General features: G+C 44.2%; 2 long non-coding RNA genes across 4 annotated transcripts in view; one reads left to right on the top strand and one right to left on the bottom strand.

The window, feature by feature from the left end:
• The window catches only part of LOC122176043, a 28023-nt gene extending 20675 nt beyond the window's left edge, over positions 1-7348 (top strand). For all 3 annotated transcript variants that reach the window (XR_006177609.1, XR_006177610.1, XR_006177608.1), the window contains one exon: positions 6093-7348. This is a non-coding gene — a long non-coding RNA (uncharacterized LOC122176043). The remainder of the gene's footprint in view (positions 1-6092) is intronic.
• LOC122176044 overlaps positions 1-20435 on the bottom strand; it is a 180368-nt gene that overhangs the window by 10838 nt on the left and 149095 nt on the right. The window lies entirely within an intron of this gene.

Here is a 20435-nt window from a genome sequence, read left to right as displayed (position 1 = left end):
CCTCCCTGACTTCTCTGGGTTTCCAAACAAATGATACATGGCTGTTCTGACATCAACTTCAGACCTCGAGGGCTGCAGATATTTGGCAACTGCAGATAGTATTTGGCAATTATCTTCCCAATATTGAGATGCTACTAATAATGTAACCAGAATATATGAATCGGGGTCATAATTCTACAGCTCTATTCGTGGCTTCTTTGCTGCTCCTTATCAAAGCCCCTGGCTGCAACCAGCTTTTAGACACACGTGTCCATGCACGAGTCTGTGCATTTATTGTAAAGGAGAAAGAAGTTACACCGTTCTCAAAGACACTGTTTTTAAATTGTAAGATTCCGAGTGCAAGTAATGATGGCTTGTTAAAAGTCTAGTGACTGTATCTAATAGCTGCAGTGTTCAGTGCTGTAATTACAGAGGCAAAAGATTGCTGAGAATGTGTAAAAAAAGGAAATAATTGGGGTGGCAGCAATGCAAAAGCTTCTCTGGGCCTAGAGCAACTGTTATTTTGCCCTCCTACTGATGTGCTACTTAACGAAGATACAATGGTTGGAAACGAGCTCTCTTTGATGTGAAGTTTCTGTATTTTCTGTGTAGGAGCCCTGAGGCTTCACCCCCAGTACCTCCACAGCTCAGGACACAGAGGTAACATTACACAAACGCTGATTGCCTTGCGAGAATACATCTGCCTCTTCCTCCCTAGAAGCCTGGGAGAACTTTCAAGCAAGCAAATTAGCAATGCAAAGATCCAGCAACCTCTCCAAGGAGGGAGCACTGCTGTGCTCTGTTCTTCACGTTAATATTTCCAACCCTGGTAGACAATTCCTATTTTCGCTAATCTCTTCATCCTCTTTTCCCCATCTTGTATGTTTCTTTGCTCATCTCTAAAGGTGGTTTCTTGCAGCTTTGTCAGCAGCTATTCTGTCTGCAGGAGTCTTTTGCTGCTTTCCTGTATGCCTATTGCATGACTTAGAAAGAACACCATCTTCCTGAAGCAGAGTGAGTAGATGGAGTGGTTTTCCATCATGCTCCTGGTACTGCTATTACAAGCTTCACTTGGATACAATATCTGCCCTGAAACCCTGGAATTCAGCCTTATCCCCAAGCTTTTTGAACCCCTCTGCTCTGTTCTGGCACATCTATCGATCACATCTTCTCTAGATCTAGCCAGAAGTGAACCTTAAACCTCACCCTAAAGCTCCTGCAGAAACCTTACCCGTTTGTTAGTCACCTGCTTTTCTGGATCACCACAAGTTTTTTTCATAAAATCATGTGAAATTTTACCTCTCACTGAGCAAAGAACAGAATTACCAGCCTTCCCTGTTCACCTGCTTTGCTTTCAGGGAGCCGTGCCTTTCTGGGCAGGGATGCTACTGCATCAGGCACTTACCAACAAGTGTCACCAAGTTCCTTACTTCTACTTCCAAGCCATTGGGAGCACTTCTCTCAGTCTCATCATGAGACAAGTCTGGTTTGACCTGACAAAACATCCAAACTCATCTTCCTCTGAATTCATCAGCAGAAAAGGCTAAGACCCAGGAACTAAACAACTGGGGTTACTCTTCCCGCTGCAGTAGGAAAATTCCCTCTTGCTCGTTGTGAGCATTTGCTTGAACTTCTCTGCTTCCCAGTACACCACAGGAAAAGCAGACACTGTTTGCAACCAGAAGGAAAAGAAGAGCACAAAAGGAGGTGCTGACTGTGAGTGAGGAGCTCCTTCAAAGCACAAAATGAAGCACAAGACTCATGCAGGTTCTTGTGTATCCTGCCATTGTGGAGCAATGGCAGTTATTACTCTTAACGTTAATTCTGCAATACACATCTGCTGCTGGTCCCACCAACCAAAGACTGCACAAAGATCACCTTGTAACAAAAATCACTTCAGCTCCATTTATTTCTTTAACGTCAGTGGAATCATAGAGATCACTTATAACCTTGCATGTTAAGTAAAGCAATTAATTGCACGACTGCACCAGGTTTAGACATGAAAGGCAGACTTAATAACAGGTTTAAAGAAAAAGGCTTAGAGTAGGGGTTCAGAATGCAGGATAAAGGTTAGTGGCAGCTAATACCAACTTGTGTATAGAGAGCAAGGTTAATAGCTGGCTTAAGACTGTGCTGCTTTTTTATTGATCTGAACAACGTACGCAATATGGGAGGTGGGACATCAGTGTTTTGATGGGAAGCAAGTGGCAGAAGCACCAAGATGCCCCTTCATTTGAAACATGTGGGTACAATAGGGCACCTAACACTTTGCAGAGTTTGAAGGTGAACTGACATACAGCTCTTATTTTCAAGGAACGTGAGAGGCCTACTTTGCATATTCCTGAAAGAAACGTCGTAAGCATGTTTGGATGTTGGGCTCCTCAATACCTTTTTAATACCTTTATTCTTAATGTTCTTAACACGTGCTTAGAGCAAGCAGAAGTGGAGGTTGGCAGGGAAAGATCAGCAATTGCCCACCCATAATTCATTTCCCAGGCTGTTCCCAGGGCACAGCGATTATGCACTTCACCTCACTCAAGACCGGCTGTAAAATCTCAGTATTGTCCTTAAGTGCTAAATCAAAGTAAGCAAAAACGGCAGGTAACCGTTTCCCACACAACTGACGTCCTTTGTAAGAGAACTACTGAACTGAAAATGAAAGGCATCCATAGGTGCATAACCAACATTTTTAATTTTACTTCTAGCAATCCAAGGCGCTGTTTAAACAACGATGCTATTACAGATTTACTTAGCTGATTCCTTTCTGAGTGCACCAGAACCCTGATCCTTCCAACAAAGAATGCCAAACAAAGCAGCATTAGGCAAGTTGCTGTGAAACGAAGGCATATTTGCAGAGCAATAGAAAGATCTAAACGGGATCCTAACGAGCAACCAAATAGTAACACAGCTGAGGGCATTGCTTTGTAGGAAACAAGTGGCTATTCTGAACCCTGAAGTGCCAAATGTACCGAGTCACAAGAGCTCACTAAAATGAGAGCAAACATCTCAATCCTTTGTATCTGAGTACGTACAAAGCTCAAAGCAGCTTGGGGTTTTACCCACCACAGCTCGGTGAGGATATCTTCACCATTATCGCATAGCACTTCTCTGTATATTGGTTCGGTTTTACTGAAGCTTAATGCATGAGAGGAAGTTAATATCGGACAGCTTTGAGTAGCTCATGATGAAGGATGGCTAAAAAGAAAACATACTAGCCTTTATATCTGACAACGTAGGGGGTGAAGAGGTGCTCAAAATATTTGGATTTTTGTTTTCACATCGATTCCATAGCTCCCACTTTAACAGTGTACCTTCTTTGTCCATGCTGCTCTGCCCTCTCTAGCTCCAAAGCTACAGCTAAAGTGCATCCAGCATCCATTCCCTCCTGCCCTGCTCTGGCGTCCCAGCAGGACCATAGCCAAGTCTTCTGCCAGGATGCCTCACCTTGTCAGCTGAATTCCTCCTAGAAACTGCCTCTTCACTTTGCTGAATGTTTGGGGACGCAGATAAATTATAAAATGGTAACGGAAATACAACAAGATATCTTCTTTCCAGATTAGATAATTATCCACCGAGAAATAAAATAGCAACAACAAAACAGCTTCAAATTCTTCTGAACGTAACGGACTCTTTTCAGAAACACCCCAACGCCTGAGCAACCATTTCTTGACTTGGAGGAGGGGAAAATGCCATAAAGCTTAAGGAGTATTTTGTTGGGGAAATCACATCTTTCCCTATTTTCCAGCTGACACATTGCACTGCAAATCTGTCACAGCACATTACCTCGGTGATGTAACGTAACGCAACACTGCTGATGCAACCCGATCTGATGTGTCTAACGTGATACATCAGGTACAATATTTGAGAAGCTTTTTCTGAAAACAACCTCTGTAGAAGAGATTCCTTCCCTCTTTACCAATTATGCATTAAAAAAAAAAAAAAAGCCTTCCCAAAGAATTGCATCACCAGGAGATAATTGCTTTTTCACAGGTAATTAGCAAATACTATTAGTTGTGGGAAAGGTTTGCTTTTCAGCAATTCACACCTAAAAAATAGTGAAAACAAAAAGATTGTTGCTGACCACAGCTTCCAATGGCACCAACAGAACGCACCTGAGTAGCAGCGGTTACAGGGTCAGATCACGCCACCACTGGACTCATTTTCTGTTTCCCACCAATGCTCACAGCATAACCAAAAGTAGGTTTCCATCTTGTGAACCCTTCACAAACTGACTGACAGCTAATTTTGCTAATCTCTGCAGTAGATGTCCATCACAGAATCAAATAAAGATACATCTCTCAGCACGGGAAGCTCTGCAGAGTGCCTGCAATCCTGCAGAAAACTGCTGGATTTTACATACAGAAGGACGCAGTCCATATCACCATGATCAGATGAATACTAAGGATTAATGGCCTTAAATATTCTACTGAAGTGGCAGTGGTATTTGTCAGCAGAGGAGACTTCAGCTGAAGCAAATGACCCGTTACTGCATTGAGGGCAGCCATCCAGAAAGCAGCAGCAACCACCTCTCCTCTCTGTATCACTTGATGGAAGGCAAACAAAGCTAACCTCACAGAACAGCTTGGCTTGGAGGGCACCTCGAAGAGCACCCTGTTCCAACCCCTGCCATGGGCAGGGCTGCCAACCACTCCATCCATCCATCACTAAGTCCCCACAAACTCTGTCAGTGGCTGCTATGGAGGGCTTCAGAGGAGGAAGCAGCCACCCCTCCATGGTGCTTCTTTCCCTCTCCTTTTCCCTTTCCCTTCCCCACCCAGCACTGCCCTGTGCAGGCTGCCAGCAGCAGGACTGGGGCACAGACAGAGCGCCAGGCCCTTCCACTCGCTGCTCAGACTGATTTTTCAAGTGTAAAATGTAATTCAAATCTCCATAAAAAGCTATTTGCTCCCTAGCCTCGCAATTCTTACACCAAGTTTCAACCGTGAAATCCAATTGGGGAAAAAAAAAAAATAATAAAATAAAATGCAAGCAGACTTATGCTCAAGGTCCGAAAATCCTGCAAGAGCCTTTAGCTCTCACACTGAATTGTATCTTAAATGGCATCTGACCGGTTCTGTCTCTCTCCTCTGAAGGGATGGCACAGTGCCTGGTCTCTAAAAGCCAAATCCTGAGAGCTGGGCACCTCCCCAACCTAAATTCAGGTACTCGTGGGCTATGTGCCCCTCCACAGAGCTGTTCTAGCAAGAGAATCAAAGTTGAGCTTTCTGGAGTTTGAAAATATGGCCCAAAATGCAACGATGCAAATTGATCTCTGAAATGCAGAGCCCATCCTGTCCAGCTCTGAACACTGCATATCATATCACAGCCCCCCCTGTGCCAGGCACACACACATTTCCAGCCCTTCACGATGCACTGCTGCTCTCTTTGTTGAGGCAATTCAGCAGAGAGCACAAATCCTGACGCATCTATTCCATGACCTGCTCCACCTTCTCTCCTAGTATGGATGATGCATTTTCCTCATTAGAGATGCTTATGTTTAAAACAAGATTAAATTACTGAGGATTGAGCAATGGGTAAAGAGATTTTTAAAAGGTTTGACACTTGGTCCCATTTCCAACCAACAGTCAAAAAGTTTGATGTATATCTAGACATTCCAAAGCTCTTGAGTATAAAAATTCATCACAACACTCAGGAACACAGGTTGATACTCCATCTGCTACACAACAGACAATTCAGCTTTCATCACTTCAAACATTTTCTGAATCAGGAACTTTCAGTAGGTCCAAGGATGGTAACAGCACAGGGTTACCAAGAGCCCAAATTCTAACTCAGAAATAGATAAAGCTTTCAATTGTCACTGTTTCTAATTCCTCAGTTAACCTGAATTATAGGAAACAACATAACGATTTCTATTTGCATGCATGTTCTGCTCCAATGCCATAAATCATAACCACAACCTCGACTGGGCTCTCTATAGGCACAGAAACAGGCAAAAATCATTAATCTTTCATTAAACACAGAAGAAGTTTCTGGCTTTTATGATGATAACACAGAGCTTGAAAATACAATCTATGTGTATTCTAAAGGCTCAGAATGAGCCTCGTGTTATCAGTGTATCATTAGCTACAGATCGTCCCCTTTTTTGTCCACAGGATGTGAGATATTTCTGAAGAGCCCTGAAGTGATGTGTGCCACACGTGTGAATTGCTCCACACACCCAACCCAGCACCAGGTGCCACCTGACCGCCTCATGCTCGCAGAAGACAGAAATCAGAAGAGCTTTTTCCAACCCAAACCTCTCTCTCTGGGTTTTCTCTCCTGACCTCTGAGTGTGAAGGCATACCGCTCTCAAAAGGCATTCTGAAACTTCCAGCCATCCCTTGTATCACACATCTTTTGCTTTCTGCTTTTATGACCAGCTCATATGACCCATGGGACCCCGTGCTTCTGGGTGAAATCAGCCACCCCATCGGAAAGCCATCGTGCAGAGGCAATTACTTCTCTGCCATCACTATTCACCCCATATCCTGCTTTCTGTTGGAAGAAACGTTGGCCCGGTTGTCTGGCTTCTAATTAAGAACACTTCATTATATCTCAGGGACTGGGAAACCTCATCTGTATCTATTTATGTAGCACACCTATGGCTGCAGGAAAAAAACATCTTTTTTCGAGTCATGGGTTTTGTGCCATGACGTGGCAGTTAGTTATCTGCAGCAACATCAGGTAACAGCACCACCTTCTGCCAACATGATACCATCTCCTTAGAAAACCAACAGATTAATTTTCTCTCTGTGATTTCCGTGGCTTTCTCAAACATTTCTGACGCAGAAGAACACCACCCTAAGGGCTGTTTTGAAACACCCCAAGCTGCCTTGAACAGTGATGAAATGACCAACATGTAACCAACTTTAGAGGAGCACTGAATGCCCTGAGCTGGGCAACACAACTCTCGCTCCTGGGAGGACAGCTGAGCACACCCATCTGAGTCTTCATGGAAAACTGCCTTCTTCTCCTCCCTCTTTTACATAGGTCCCCAGAGCTGCACACAAGGCTACGTCCTAGATCTTTAGATGACATAAGCTGCCTGAAAATAATCATCTTTCTTGCTTTTTTCCTCTAGGTTCTCTTTGTCCTTAGCAGACAACCCGGGGCTGCCCTGCCTTCAGCTTCAGACAGCCAAATTTTAGGCAGTTGGCTTTCAGAGAGATGAACATTACACAATATAAGTATTCACTTTTAAGAGCACAACTGTGTCTTTACCTCAACAAACGCCCTATTTTCCTGACATATTCTTCCTTCCATGTGGGACCGAGGTGCACACAGATCCAAGGAACCCAGGAGGAATGTCAGTGGACACATAGGTGAAGAATAAGGTGCTGATGAGCCAATCAATAAACCAGTAATTAGCTCTGTTTGGGTTTTGGTGTTTTGCTGCGTTATTTTCCTGCTGGTTTTGAAAAAAGTTTGCTTATCTTAGTTTTATAACCACTTAAATGAATCCCAGCTCTGTTCAAATCAATGAAAGCTTTTGTGAGACAGCTGTAATTTTATGTGCATGTGTTTCAGTAAATTAGAGGGTTTAGCCTTAAGGATTCACTTTAGTGTAATCTACTAAAAAGATAAGTAGAGCCAGATGCAGTGTCTTACAACCACTGGACAGTTGCAACTGGAGCGACAGCACTGACAGCAACTTTATGGCTTTCCTCATAGGGAGCAGATTTCCTGACTCAAAAAAAGCAGTATTTTACATAAATAATTGTAAATATTTTGTATTTACAATGCAAAGAAAGAAGGGTGCAAGTAGTAGGAAGAAAAAAAAATTAGCCCAGGCAACTGATGATGGCTTTCTCACATTCTGTTTGTGCACAACTGTGGAAAAAGACAATCTGTAGCTTAAACCATTTAACTAAATTAAATTCTAGTTAGCATCTGGGATCCCGTCAATAAGAGTCTATATTTCTGAGGAGCCACAGACTGGTGGCAGTAATAGACACATAAAGAATTTAATAGGTAAATAAATTTGTTGCTGCATTTCTCTCGCTAGCAGAATGCAGCCCAGCAGAGTAATTAGTTGTTAGATATCTGACTGTAATGAGAAGGATCCTCTAACTATTACAAATTCTCAAGAAAGAACGTTCACATCATTAGAAACGTTCATTTGTTCTGAAGCACATTCGCTCAGCACCAGAAGAAGTTGTCACCTGGTCCCTCACTCTATGTAAATCCTTAATAAAAGATTTTCATCACCATTAGAAAGCGATTTGCAGAGTCACCATCAGCCAGTGATCATTTCCCATGTCTGTCCCAAATCAAAATGAGAAGGATAAACGTCAGTGCAGTTTGGCTACAAATCCACAAACACTGGGTTGTCCCTCCATGCTTTTACCTGTCAGTGTTTATAAATCCCCTAACTCCTGAATTCACACTAGGGCTGTGCATCCAGTAATTGGCTCCAATAAATCCTAAGCGCTAAGTGTTTGTCCCAGTCTAAACAGCCTTTGTAGCTTCAGGATTTTACATTCAGGTAATCATCAATGCAGCAGGCCTTTTATCAGCACGGTTTCACGGCTGGTACCACCAACACACACACGGGGCTGAGCTCAGCAAGGAGCTGGACATGGGGACCCGAGGCTCTGTGTGCTCGCTCGTCTTTAACAGCTGGGGTGAAGCTGACCCCACAGCTGGAGGTGTGCCAGCATGCTGCAAACCAAAACCAGATCTCCTGACATTGAATCTATGCCTCATTTGTGCAAATCCATTTTCTTCCGGAATGCAGTTTGCCACTTCTGAATGGTTTGGGGACCAAATTCCCATTGAAGTCACCCAGGGTGAAATATGAACATGGACTGATGGCAGTGCAATTGCATTTTGGAAACTACTGTGCAAAGTAAGTCTGGTGGAGCATCACAGTTCATTTTCAATGGCCACACCTCCAACTCTCTCATCGCTGTTTAGTCATTAGCTTCCAAAACACAAACTTCCAAACTCAACACAAAATCTGCAAAAATACTAGGTTGCTATCTTTCTGACTCTAATTTACCACCATTAACAAAGACATTTCAAACAGCAGGAGTAAGGACTGCAAAGCCACTGTAAAGACAAAGAGCACAGAGCCCCCAGCATTAGAGAGCAAACGATGGGCCCAGGCTGAGGAGGACAGGGAAATAACAAGCCTAATTAAAGCACCGAATGCAGGGATGGGCTGCCCACAATACCTTAATTTTGTCACTAAAGTGGATACAATTCGGAACACCCTGGAAAGATGACATTCCCGTCGAAAGAAAATCCTTTTCTGCTGACAGCCAGGTGGTGAGAGCTACAGGAGCTCACTTCTTTAGCTGGGAAGGAGCAGAGCTGATGGGACATTCTTGGTTCAGACCAACAGCGGAGAGCTTCAAAGCTAACAACGGAGACAGAGCAGGGTCTGAGCTTGACTGCAGCTCTGGATGTAGCACAACATGCATTCTTCTCAAATAGACTGACATCTGGCAAACACCTGAATGGGAAAACTACCAGCAGTTATGTGTTTGCTGAAATGCTCATCTCGTCTTTTTTCTTTTTTTCTTTTTTTTCTTTTTTTTTTTTTTCCTGAATTGCCAATAAGATTACATTTTCTTTATTGCCCTCTCATTGATTTGTTCCTCAGAAGCAAATGACAGCATTTCTGAGAAATAAGTAACCAAATAAAATAAAGCTGAGAGGCAATCTGCATGTAAATCAGCATTAGTCATTGACATTTGAGACTTGACAATAAGCCATCCCAGTCCCAGCTGTCCCCACAAAAGCTGATCTCCTTTGTAAGACAGAGAACACTGCGAGCAAGTGGAACCAAGGATGAATATAGATAAGATACAAACTCTCTTTGCTCGAAGTTTTTCCTAAAGCCTCCTTTGCTCTGAGCACCCAGGAATACTCCTACCTCTGGCTGCTATTGGTGTCAGCACTGTCTTTGGCACTTTCCTTCCAAGGAAGCTGGCTCCCTTCGTGTGAAATTGTTTAAGACACATTTGCTGTGTGCGCAGTTGCAGCTCAGACGGCTGCTTAAAGTGCAGTGCAGTCATTACTCTGTTCTCTGTACTAGGCACCACCTGTAGTAAAAGCTATTAGGTTAAGTACTGCCTTCCTACTTTGTGAATAATTGCTTTTACTCTCAATTCCAGCGCTGCTCAGGAAACACTGTTGAGCAAAAACAGAGATTTGTGTTTATATCACAGATATTGATGGAGATTACGCCTGGGTCTGAACAGCACCACAGCCATTGTATCTGGCCAAGCCAAGCTGCTTAGCTCCAGCCCTTACCCACATTTCTTCTGAAGCTTCAGGTATGATTTTATGTTGCTCTGAGCTATCTCATCTGTGCCAGTGGAAGGAATTTCAGTTGCTTGTAAGGATGAGGGCCCTCTGAGCAGTGAGGAAAACACAGGCACACTCCATGGCAATAACCCAAAGCCAGGGCAAGGTTTCTACTGCTGCCAAAACGCTATAAACCTGCACTCCCCTATATCCCAAAAGCAGGAGATGCTGCACAGCATGAGAACAAAACCTTTCCCGGTGTTTCCCTTAATCTGTTAAGCAACAGAGAACATCAGGTATCTATAGCCCCAAAAAAGTAGTTCACTCAAATGTGCCAGCAACTAAATATAGCTAAATTATGCATTAAGTACAGCTTCTGATTCTCTTTTTATGGAGGATACTACTCTTCTTGCAGAGGTGCATCGGTGAGCCCATTTTGACTGTTCCTGAATTTCTTTGTGGAGGAACTACCCTGGTTTCATACGGAATCTTTCAGTGCCTTTTTTGTTGGTTAAACTGGAACTCTTGCATTGACCTTCTAGTTAAAGAGTGGGTGGAAATACTTGCACAGGACTTTGACTTCTGTGGGGCATGGATGGCTGCCAGGTCTACGGGTCGATCCTTTTCACTTAGGTTTTTAGTTTTATTCTTTTCTATTGAGGCTGTAGAAAACCATAAAAACAAAACCCCTGCCACCCTCTTCCTTCAATCAAATTATGGAGAAAACACTTTCAAAGTCCCAAAGCCTTAATTATGTGCATAAGTTTCAGCATAACGTAGGCTTGGTGTTGCTAAACAGAGCAATGAGGTGATGGAAGAATGAAAATATTGATTTTCTTTGGCAGAGACGAGGAGTCTCAACCTTGGGTTTTTGCAGGAGTGTTATCAGCTTCACCAAGTCTAATTATCTTCGTGCACTGGGGTCATGTCTACATAGAAATTGAGGAAGAGTCTGATCAACAGCTGAGATGACAACCAAACGCTTAGAAACACTGGTCCATATTAATCTCCCCTGCATTTTCTATGCTTGTTTATGCACAGACAAACACAGATCAAAGCTCCTCTATCTCCTGTAGATGACAAAGTCTGAAAGGCTGGAAGAAGCTGACCCTTGCAGAAAGCTCATGAAAGGTCATGTGCCCATTAAGAAAACTGGAGAAGCCTGTGCATCAATCCTCAGCTGGATGAGCGTGCCCTCCTCTACAAGGTGGCTGTTCAGGACACAAGTGAATGTCACATTCCCAATGTTTTTAACATTATCTGGTTACTGGAAGCTGTTACCTTTACTGCGATGCCTTATCTTGAGCATGCATTCTTATGCTGGACCTTACCATTCTTAAAAACATAACATTTCCCTGCCCCAATTCTTTTCCAGTATCCCACTATGCTCTATTGTGCTTTCTCTAGCAAACCTCCACATCAAAAAGTCAGTTACAACAACACAAGAACCATTAATGACTAACATGCCAAGAAAATGTTAGAACAGGATGGAGCCTACCCTGAAAAAATGTGCCATTCTTCCTGTATTTTCTGCAGTTGTAGCTATACTGTCACATCACATCAGCTCATCAGCCCCTGTGCGCCCAAAGAGAAACCCAAGGAAGAAACACGCTTTCTGAAGTGATGAGAGACAGAGATGAGGGTGTCCTTGCAGAGGGCAAGGAAGACTGCTTCAGCTACAGAGTGAGCAGCAAACGTGCTTTACAGGGACAGGTGTGCTCTGGGGACAACAGAGTCCTTCCCTGCCCACATCTCCAGCGTCTGAAGAAAAGGCAGGGTTTGGCATTGCACCTCACATCTTCCCAGGATGAGCCTGGAGACAGATCCTTCCCTGCCTCGCACTGTAACCCCAGGCACAAGTAACAACCACATGAATGCACACGGTTGACATGCTCACAGTGCCTCATATCTTCTGCTGTTTAGGTAAAAAAACAAAACAAAACAACAAACGTAATCTATCCGTGATCACTGCCCTATATGTACTGCTTGTCAGCCAACCTATATTTCTTGTCAACAAGTTTTCACATTTCAAATTTTGGAAGAATATTTCTGTTGTCCTTTCCACAACGCTGTACTCCTCCTTCCTTTTCAGCTTTACTCACAAGCAGTTCATTTCAAAAAAAAAAAGAGATCCTTATAACACAGCATTGTTAATTTTAGCACATACGTGTTATGCTGCTATGCTTGTGTTACTGGTAACACAGAGGAAAAACAGATGAAAAACTATCTTTTCCTGGGGCTATTTCTTCTAAACTCACTGGCTGCCAGCTCTGTCCCTAGCTGCTGTGTGGCATAAGCCAAACAAGTGATGCTACACTTTACCAATCACACAGTGCCAGACAATGCCATGCAATATCTGCTATGGCGGAAATTGTTTCACCTGTTTCCCAAGTTACAGAATACCCACAGAGGAAAGACTGCTGGAAACAGGGAGCCTGTAACCCTTTACTTTATTTTGCACCACTCAGGGAGATGGGCATCACCAGCTGTAAATCCATAACACTGCCATAGGGAACCCTAAGGGAATCTTTCAACGACGTCTTGCTGGTGTTGGCAGCTGATGCAGTGCCATATGCTAAAACCTGTTTGTAGCTCCTACTCCATCCTCTGCTGCACCACTCCTGTAGAAGAACCAGGTTCTGGCTCAGCACACAGCCATGCTCTGCAGGGATGACACTGTGATGATGAGTGCCTGAATGTGACCAGTGAAACAGCCAGGACCCAGGCTAGGACTAAAATCTGGGATGCTTTCTGCAGGTGAGCATCCAGCTTTGAGGCCACCATGAAAAGGACAAGTCTCCCTTATCCCACCTGGTCTGGATCCAGGCTTGGGAATACCACCAACAGTAATACATCTGAGTGCCAAACAGTGCCAAAGAGAAGAGGACTCCCTCACAGCCCTCTGCTCTCTTTGCCTTGCTTTTGTTTCGCTTCTCTATTTAACATAGAACAAGTATAGCAGCACTAACTGCTTGATTCAATGCAGAGAAAGGCAAAAATCAGGCTCAAAAATCAACTTCACTTCTGTTCATTACTTTCAAGCTGCTTGATTTTTTTTTTTTTTCTTCTTTTTACAAGCCCAGGACAAAAGCCTCTCATTTCAGCACCTCACTCATTTGTCTTTAGAGCCATCTGGGTGGTGCGTTTTGCAGGGCTCTGATTTAGCCATCCTTTCTGAACTAAGCATCAAACACAATGACATCAGCACCCATTTCTAGTGCTAAAAAAACAAACACTAAGAACAAAATATAACTCATGCTGAACCATTTCAGAATGCTCCTGGCTCTCCCTTTACCCAGTTATGCACATGAAACCTCCCTTCTGAATCTGCAGGACTTTGGACATGGGAAATTAAAAGGATGGGGGCCAGCAGCCGTCCAATGCAAACTTCACTGCTGCCCAGCTACCAGCTGTCTGAATCAAACAGAAGCCTCACAGTTTGGTTTGGGTTGCCTATCTGCACAACTTTGACTTTCCCTAATGCTGCTGACATAAATGTAACTGTGCCTTTTGAGGAGTTACCTGGATGCCTTCGAGTCCAGCCAATGAACCCTGTTGTTTCAGAGGAGAACCTTCAGTGGAGAGCACTAACACAAGTATGAGGATGGGGGGAAATTGGTTAATTTTGTGGTTTACGCTTTGTCCCATGTGAGCACCTGGTACCAAGCAAACATCTCCCATCTGCCTGGGGAAGCAGCTCCCCTGTGTTTAGCTGAGGCAACAGCCAAGGCAGCACCATCACTCCCTTTGCACTCATGAGCAAAAAATGAGGAGGAAAAAAAAGAAAGTGACTTCTGGATGGAAGGTGAGTCAGAAAAAGGACACGCAGAGGGTGAGCAGAATGCAGCCCTGCAGCAGCTGTCCTGCGCCAAGCCCAGAACGAGCAGAACAGCTGCAAGCAAAGCCAAGCGGTGAGCCAGGTTTTGATAAAGCATCTGTTGAAGATTTTTTTTTTGTAATTCACTTCAAAACTTGTCATCTGGATTATGAAGCTGAAACTGAAGGGAGCCTTTCATTTTTCTTTTTTCTTTTTTTCTTTTTTCTAAATACAGCTGCTTTGCTAGCCCACACCTGCACTACCCAGAGATTTCTGGTCACCTATGAGGCTGCTGCTACCAGAAGTAAGTAGTTTTTAGTAGGAATTCATTTGTTTCACATTGAAACAAAGATCAGGTTGATACCTCAGGAAGATGGGAGCCTTTGTCTACTTCCACTTGTCCCTTCATTTCTGCAAGTTTTTGTCTGCCTTTGCCTGGCTGGGCAGCTTCACTGTGCTATAACCATCATTTCTAAATGCAAGACAAGACAAATTGCATCACGACATTCAACATTTGCTCCTGCCCCCCCGCAGGTTCTCCAGCCGTGACCTGCACCTTTCCTTCCAGCACTGTGCTTACCTCACCCCATCCCCTGCCATCTTCCTTCCTCTTTTGCAGCCCTCCCAGGTGAGGTGCTCACCTGCCAGCAGGAAGAGAAGCTGACAGATGGACCAAGGAGCGGCAGACAGACACACTGTGAGCACAAACCATGCCCTGCCATGGCGTGGCCCCTTGCTGGGCTCCACCTGGGACATGCTGGCTGCACGGCTGCTGGCACTGCAGGAGGTGGGCAGTGGAGCCCAGGAGCAGGCAAAGGATGCGCTCATGGGAGATGGAGACTTGAGAATGCCCAGCAGGGACAGATGGAAGTGACAGCCTAACTACCTGCTGTCCTCCGGACTTTGGAACGTCATTTAAGAATGGAAAAAGGGCAACAAGAACAAAGGATTTGGCTTCTTTTTAACACTGTTTTAAATTCTGGAATTTCTGAATTACTGGGAGTAAATGAGGAGGCATCAGCCTGTGTGAATCAAAGTCTCTATAGGAAAACAGCCTGGGAAGCTGCCACAGGGCAGTTGGAGTCTTTCTGCTGTACAAAGAATGGTCGGCTGACTTCAGCCATGCCATGAACCTCCCACACTCTGCAGCCCAGAATCCTCCCAAACCTTCCCAGCCTCAGGACTCCTCTGCTCAGGTTGTCTTTGCTTATAAACACAGAAACAGAGATGTCACTGCTTTTGCTTTACCTCTTCCCTTTTCCTTAGCTTATGAACAGCACAACAGACATCAGTTCTTATTGCACTGTTTCAGCCAAAGTCCTTTTAGGGACCTGACTTTGGCCAGGTAGGAGCAGGAGGCTGGCTGCCTTCTTTGGAAAGCCAACACACAGAGGAGAAGAGCTCTGATTTGAGGTGAGCTCACCCTGAAGAACACTTCACCTTGCAGACCCAGTGAGCTCAAGGAGAGAATGGCTCATTTCAGAGGCATTGAGTATTTCAACTCAAAGCTCCACAAAATTACCTAGACTCAACTTGCCCTTGTTTCCCAAGAACTTCTCTTTTATTACTACTGTATAGCTCAACTTGGTATGCGACTGTTGGGGAATAGGCCACATAGCACTGCATTTCTCCTGAATCCCTCTGAAATACAGTTTGAAAAATGATGCAGAACACCCTCCAATTAATTCTGTTTGAACAATTTCCTACGTCCAGGCAGCGAGCTGTTCGAGAAATGAAAAGACTGGAGTCTTTTCATTTCTGTTTGCAACATTTCTGTAAGAGGCTTTGGTGCAGACAATACCCATTACTGCTGCCTGCTGATATATACACCCAGAGAGTGAAGGAGATTATATTGCATAAGCCTCAACATGACTATCGCAGGTTAGTTAGAGCAGCTCTTGGCAATAGTTCAGGTACAGGGGAAAAAATGCTGCTAATATCCACTGGACATAAATTACCAGTTTAAAACTAGCACCAGTTCATAGATTTAAATGGATTTTTAATGGACTCCAGCCTCACGATTAAAGCAATAAGAGGATATGATTCCTCTATCCCCAGTGGCATCGTAAGGGCTTCATTGACATGTGCCTTCATGATTTACGGTTGACTGCCTTAATCAGAGCTCTGAGCACTGTGGGAAAATGCCCAGGCAGCAAGACAGATCATGCAAAAGTGCATGCTAATTTGGCTTTTTGAGCAGTATTCACAGAGCTCAGCCTGCTTGTGCTCTGCCTGACCCCGCTCCAGAGCAGTCAGCAAGGTCGCCCACAGCTTTTGCTGCCTGCATTGGAGTCGTGGTGTTCTTCTGTTGATCACTGTCACACACTAATTTCAAGACTGAAATGTCAGTGATCTCGTAAAGCTGCCTTTCCTGCACTTTGTGTTTATTTTGTATCTCCGTCCATAAGAGCACGGTGTTATGACTTCCAGCAATTTCACAATGGACAAATACTCGATGTGCAAAATCATGAAGGCAAAGAGGCCACATCCCTGCCGCCCCGGTGTCACACAGCCATTCAGACTGAGGTGAGTGCAACACTGCAAGCACTGCTGCTATCGCACAGCCAAAAACAACCACACAAGAAATCTCACACATCGGCACACGCATTGCTCCTGCTCTGTACACTAAGTTTTTCAGATGCCATTTTTTGTGCATCTGAAAAACTTAACGTTTTTTTGGGTTGAGAGAAGGGAAATCAATTATCAGCAAGGGCCTTAATTACAACAGTCTGTTAGCTACAGACAGCAAATCTCAGAACGTTAAAAGCCATGGAGGCAGTCTACCCAGCCCTATGAACCACACAGAGAATACGAGCAAAAAGTATATGTGGAAAGAGGACTTGTTCCTTCACTTCATCCACCCACTTGCCTTAAAATGGCTAAATGGAAATACTGGAAAACCCAGAGCATCTGCCACAGAGGCAGCTCCCCTGGAGTTTATCCTTGCTTTTGATGTTACAGCCATTATTACACAATCATTTTGAAGCACTGTGATTTCCTTCAGAAATCAGAATGATCCCTACAGTGAATCTTTCCCCTCTCTCTCCTTTATTTTTCTCTTTTTCCCTACAGGCAGAATGTCTTATCTTGGTTTTGTCCCTCATGGATAAGTTAAACTGTATCTTAGATGTCACATTCTGTCACACTTATCTATGATTATATGCACGTAGCAAGACAGGATTTTAGCTCACAAGCTTTGCTACTTCCCTAATATTTTTAGGTTGTGACTATGGTAAATGTTTAAATAAGTTGCTTCTACATAACCACAAAATAAAGCTGCCAGGAGATTTCCCTTTTTGTGTATCCACACGATTACATGCTAGGGAGTCTCAAGCCACAATCCTTACCTTTATATATAGGTGAGAATATGTATGTATATTTTGAAGTATTCTGGTCACTGGGATGGTACCACCCTCGTGTTTGGACTCAGTATAAACCAAAACATTTATTGTTTGATGAACTGTTGACCAAAAGCTCTGACATCCAGGCTCCCAATTGGCACTAAGCCAGCCATCGTGGCTTAATGCAAAGGACAGCTACAAAAGCACAAGCCTTGACAAAGCAACCTATCTCCCCTCTTTTCCAGGCTTTGATTCTGTCATGACGAGGATGTTACTGCATGTACTGCTTAGAAGACTTCCATTGCACGTCTCCTTCTTAGCTAAAACGTTACACACAGGCACCTAACAGAGACCTGGTCTTACAGCTCCTCCAAGGCTCCTCTAGTCTGCCCAAGCAGCTCTGGGATTTTCTCATAACCGGTCAGTCTGGTATCTTTACCTCTCCCCAGGGATATAATCTTAAAATTAGGCCCCTTCCCCTTATCTCAAGAACAGGAAGAAGCATCCCACAAACAATGTATTGACAGAAATGCCAATTTCAGTGTATGTTCCACTGTGGCTGTGCAGAATGGCTCTTTCTGCCAGTGGCTGCCCAGGAGAGCACACTGCTCCCTCACTGCCAGCTTTCCTCCCAGTGAGAAAACTGCAAATCAATGCACTGACAGCTCTCATCAGTAATTAGCAGCAGTGCTATGAAATACCACGAGTTTAGCTGCATGGAAATGTTTCCTTTGGTATGGAAATACCATAGATGCCATTCCTGCTTTGTGGACATGTGCACAGGTGGAAGCTGGGCCCGTGGCAGAGCTGGGCAAGCAGCCACCCACCTAAACCCAAGCAAGACTTTCTGCCATCCCATCCACAGTGCCTCTAAGCTCGTGGCACGGATATGCCATCCCAGATTTCTTTCCCTATGTGAAAATAGATAAGAAATATGAGAAAAAACACCCGCTTTGTTTTAGGAAATGGTAGTATCATTTATGAGCAAGCTTGGAGGGCTTAGATTGAAAGGCTGATTGACAAGGAGCTGATCAGCCTCGTTTTACCACTACCAGAGAGCACAGGAGTTAATATTTCAGGCATGATCTGAGGTGGCAGCGGGTAGGCGAGGTGCTGGAGATGACACTAATGCAATTCTGACAGCCTGTGACTTCCTGAGTGCATAACTGAAGGGTTTGGTGAAGCCACGACGTGCGATCCGACAGTAATGACATCGCTGCCGAGTGAAACAAGAGCACTTTGGAGCAGGTTGGCTAGAACTCTTCCCCCTTTTCGTTTAGGCACTTAACCTAATACACTCCAAATCCTCCAGCAGGGTTCACATCACAGGAGGAGAGGGATGAGGAACGAGGGCTTTGGAGCTTAACAACTCCAATGGGTCTGTTCTCAAGGAAATACGCTATAAAATGTAACTGCAACAATAAATAACCTCTGCTTGGAATCATTCAACAAAAGAAATAATGACAAATTCTCTTAGGTGTTCATCACTATTCAGACAAGGGATGGCAAGAATGGTCTGACACACACAGACATCTTTCATCCTTTCTCAGACACTCAGATTTTCTTGTCTCAGGTTAGTCACAACTGAATCCCGCAAAGAACACGTGCAGCATCTAAACATCTGTCCCAGCTTCCTCTATCAGGACCAGAGAAAGCAGCCCGAGACACTGAGCTGAAATCTCTTCTTTTGACATTAGTAAAGAAAAACTCATTCTAGCACCAAATCTGCACTCAACACACATCAACAAGGCTCAAGAAGGCAGAGCCATGTGGCCAAACAGCTTTCCAAGTCCTGCTGAAAGCTGTGAGCCTCTGCACTTACGTCAGGTTTCTGAAGGCTCACTCTGTGCCACGCAAATCACTGCAGAGCAGAACAGACGGCCCCACGCAGCCCCTGCACACGCACTATGAAAATACAACACCCCCCATTTCCTCATTCTGTACATCACAAAAACCAGCCCAACCTCTAATTCGGTCACAAACGGCACAGCATTTCATCTCACTTCTGGCTCAAATATATTCATGGAGATGAAAAGCAAATTAATTGCGAGAAACTTTTTCCCACCGTTTTAGTGAAATTGCACACGTGAGGAATCTCATTTTTCTGACTCTCTGGTATAAGGTTGGCTCTCCCAGAGGCTGCTGTGGGTCTGATCCCACACAGCTCCATGAATTTAGGAGGCAGAATTCAAACATGCCACAAAGAATGGAGTACCAGGTTCTGCTACCGTTCCAGAGGCACCTGGGGGCTGATCCATTTGTCTTTTAGAGCTTTAGTTCACTATCAATCAAACGGAGCTGCTACTCTTCCACCTCTTTTTACTAGATGAGTAAAAATACGATGATGTTTTATAGTATGAAATATACTGGGCTATAACAATGCAGTACTATATGCATATTTTATTATATAAGTTTGTTTTGTGAGACAAAAGGCAGCCTACCGTCCATATATTCAGGTTCTCAGAAACCACAGAGACACTAATTAGGTATTTAGACCCTAGCATAACAGCAATAACAACAGGCCTAAATTTATTACCAAAATCACAAGCCTGAATAGACTCAAACTATTCCAGCAGAGACTAATAAATAACTATGAGAGCAGCAGGGACAGTAATTAAAATAAGAAAACGTAACATTAATTTCAAAAGCCGATTGAAATGCTAACTCTCTGAATGCACAGAGTGCCCTGCAAGGGTCTGGGGGTTGGCAACGGGTCAGCAAACACATCCACTGCACCTCCATAGCCAGAGCACCTCATCTGCTGTGGAAATGCAAAGCCATCTGGAGCAGCATGCTGGAGTGAACAAAGGTCCTCCAGGCCACTGCCAACTTCCCATACAGTGCCATGAAAACCATGAAGCAGAACATGAATCATCTAAAAGCAAAACTACATGAAGAAATGAATAACCATCCACTACAATTTGAATAGAGGAGACAAGGCTGTTACAGTTAATGATTTAGTAGGGGACCTTCTCCCTCGAGCAGGAAAACCAAGGCAGGCTGTGCCCTGCCGCTCCAAGGCTGCTTCCTGGGGTGAGATCCCA

The sequence above is a fragment of the Lagopus leucura genome, unplaced genomic scaffold (assembly GCF_019238085.1).
Source record: "Lagopus leucura isolate 7727_CA_CO unplaced genomic scaffold, USGS_WTPT01 Super-Scaffold_760, whole genome shotgun sequence".
NCBI classification, from domain to species: Eukaryota; Metazoa; Chordata; class Aves; order Galliformes; family Phasianidae; genus Lagopus; species Lagopus leucura.
This window is presented reverse-complemented; position numbering and strand designations above follow the sequence as displayed.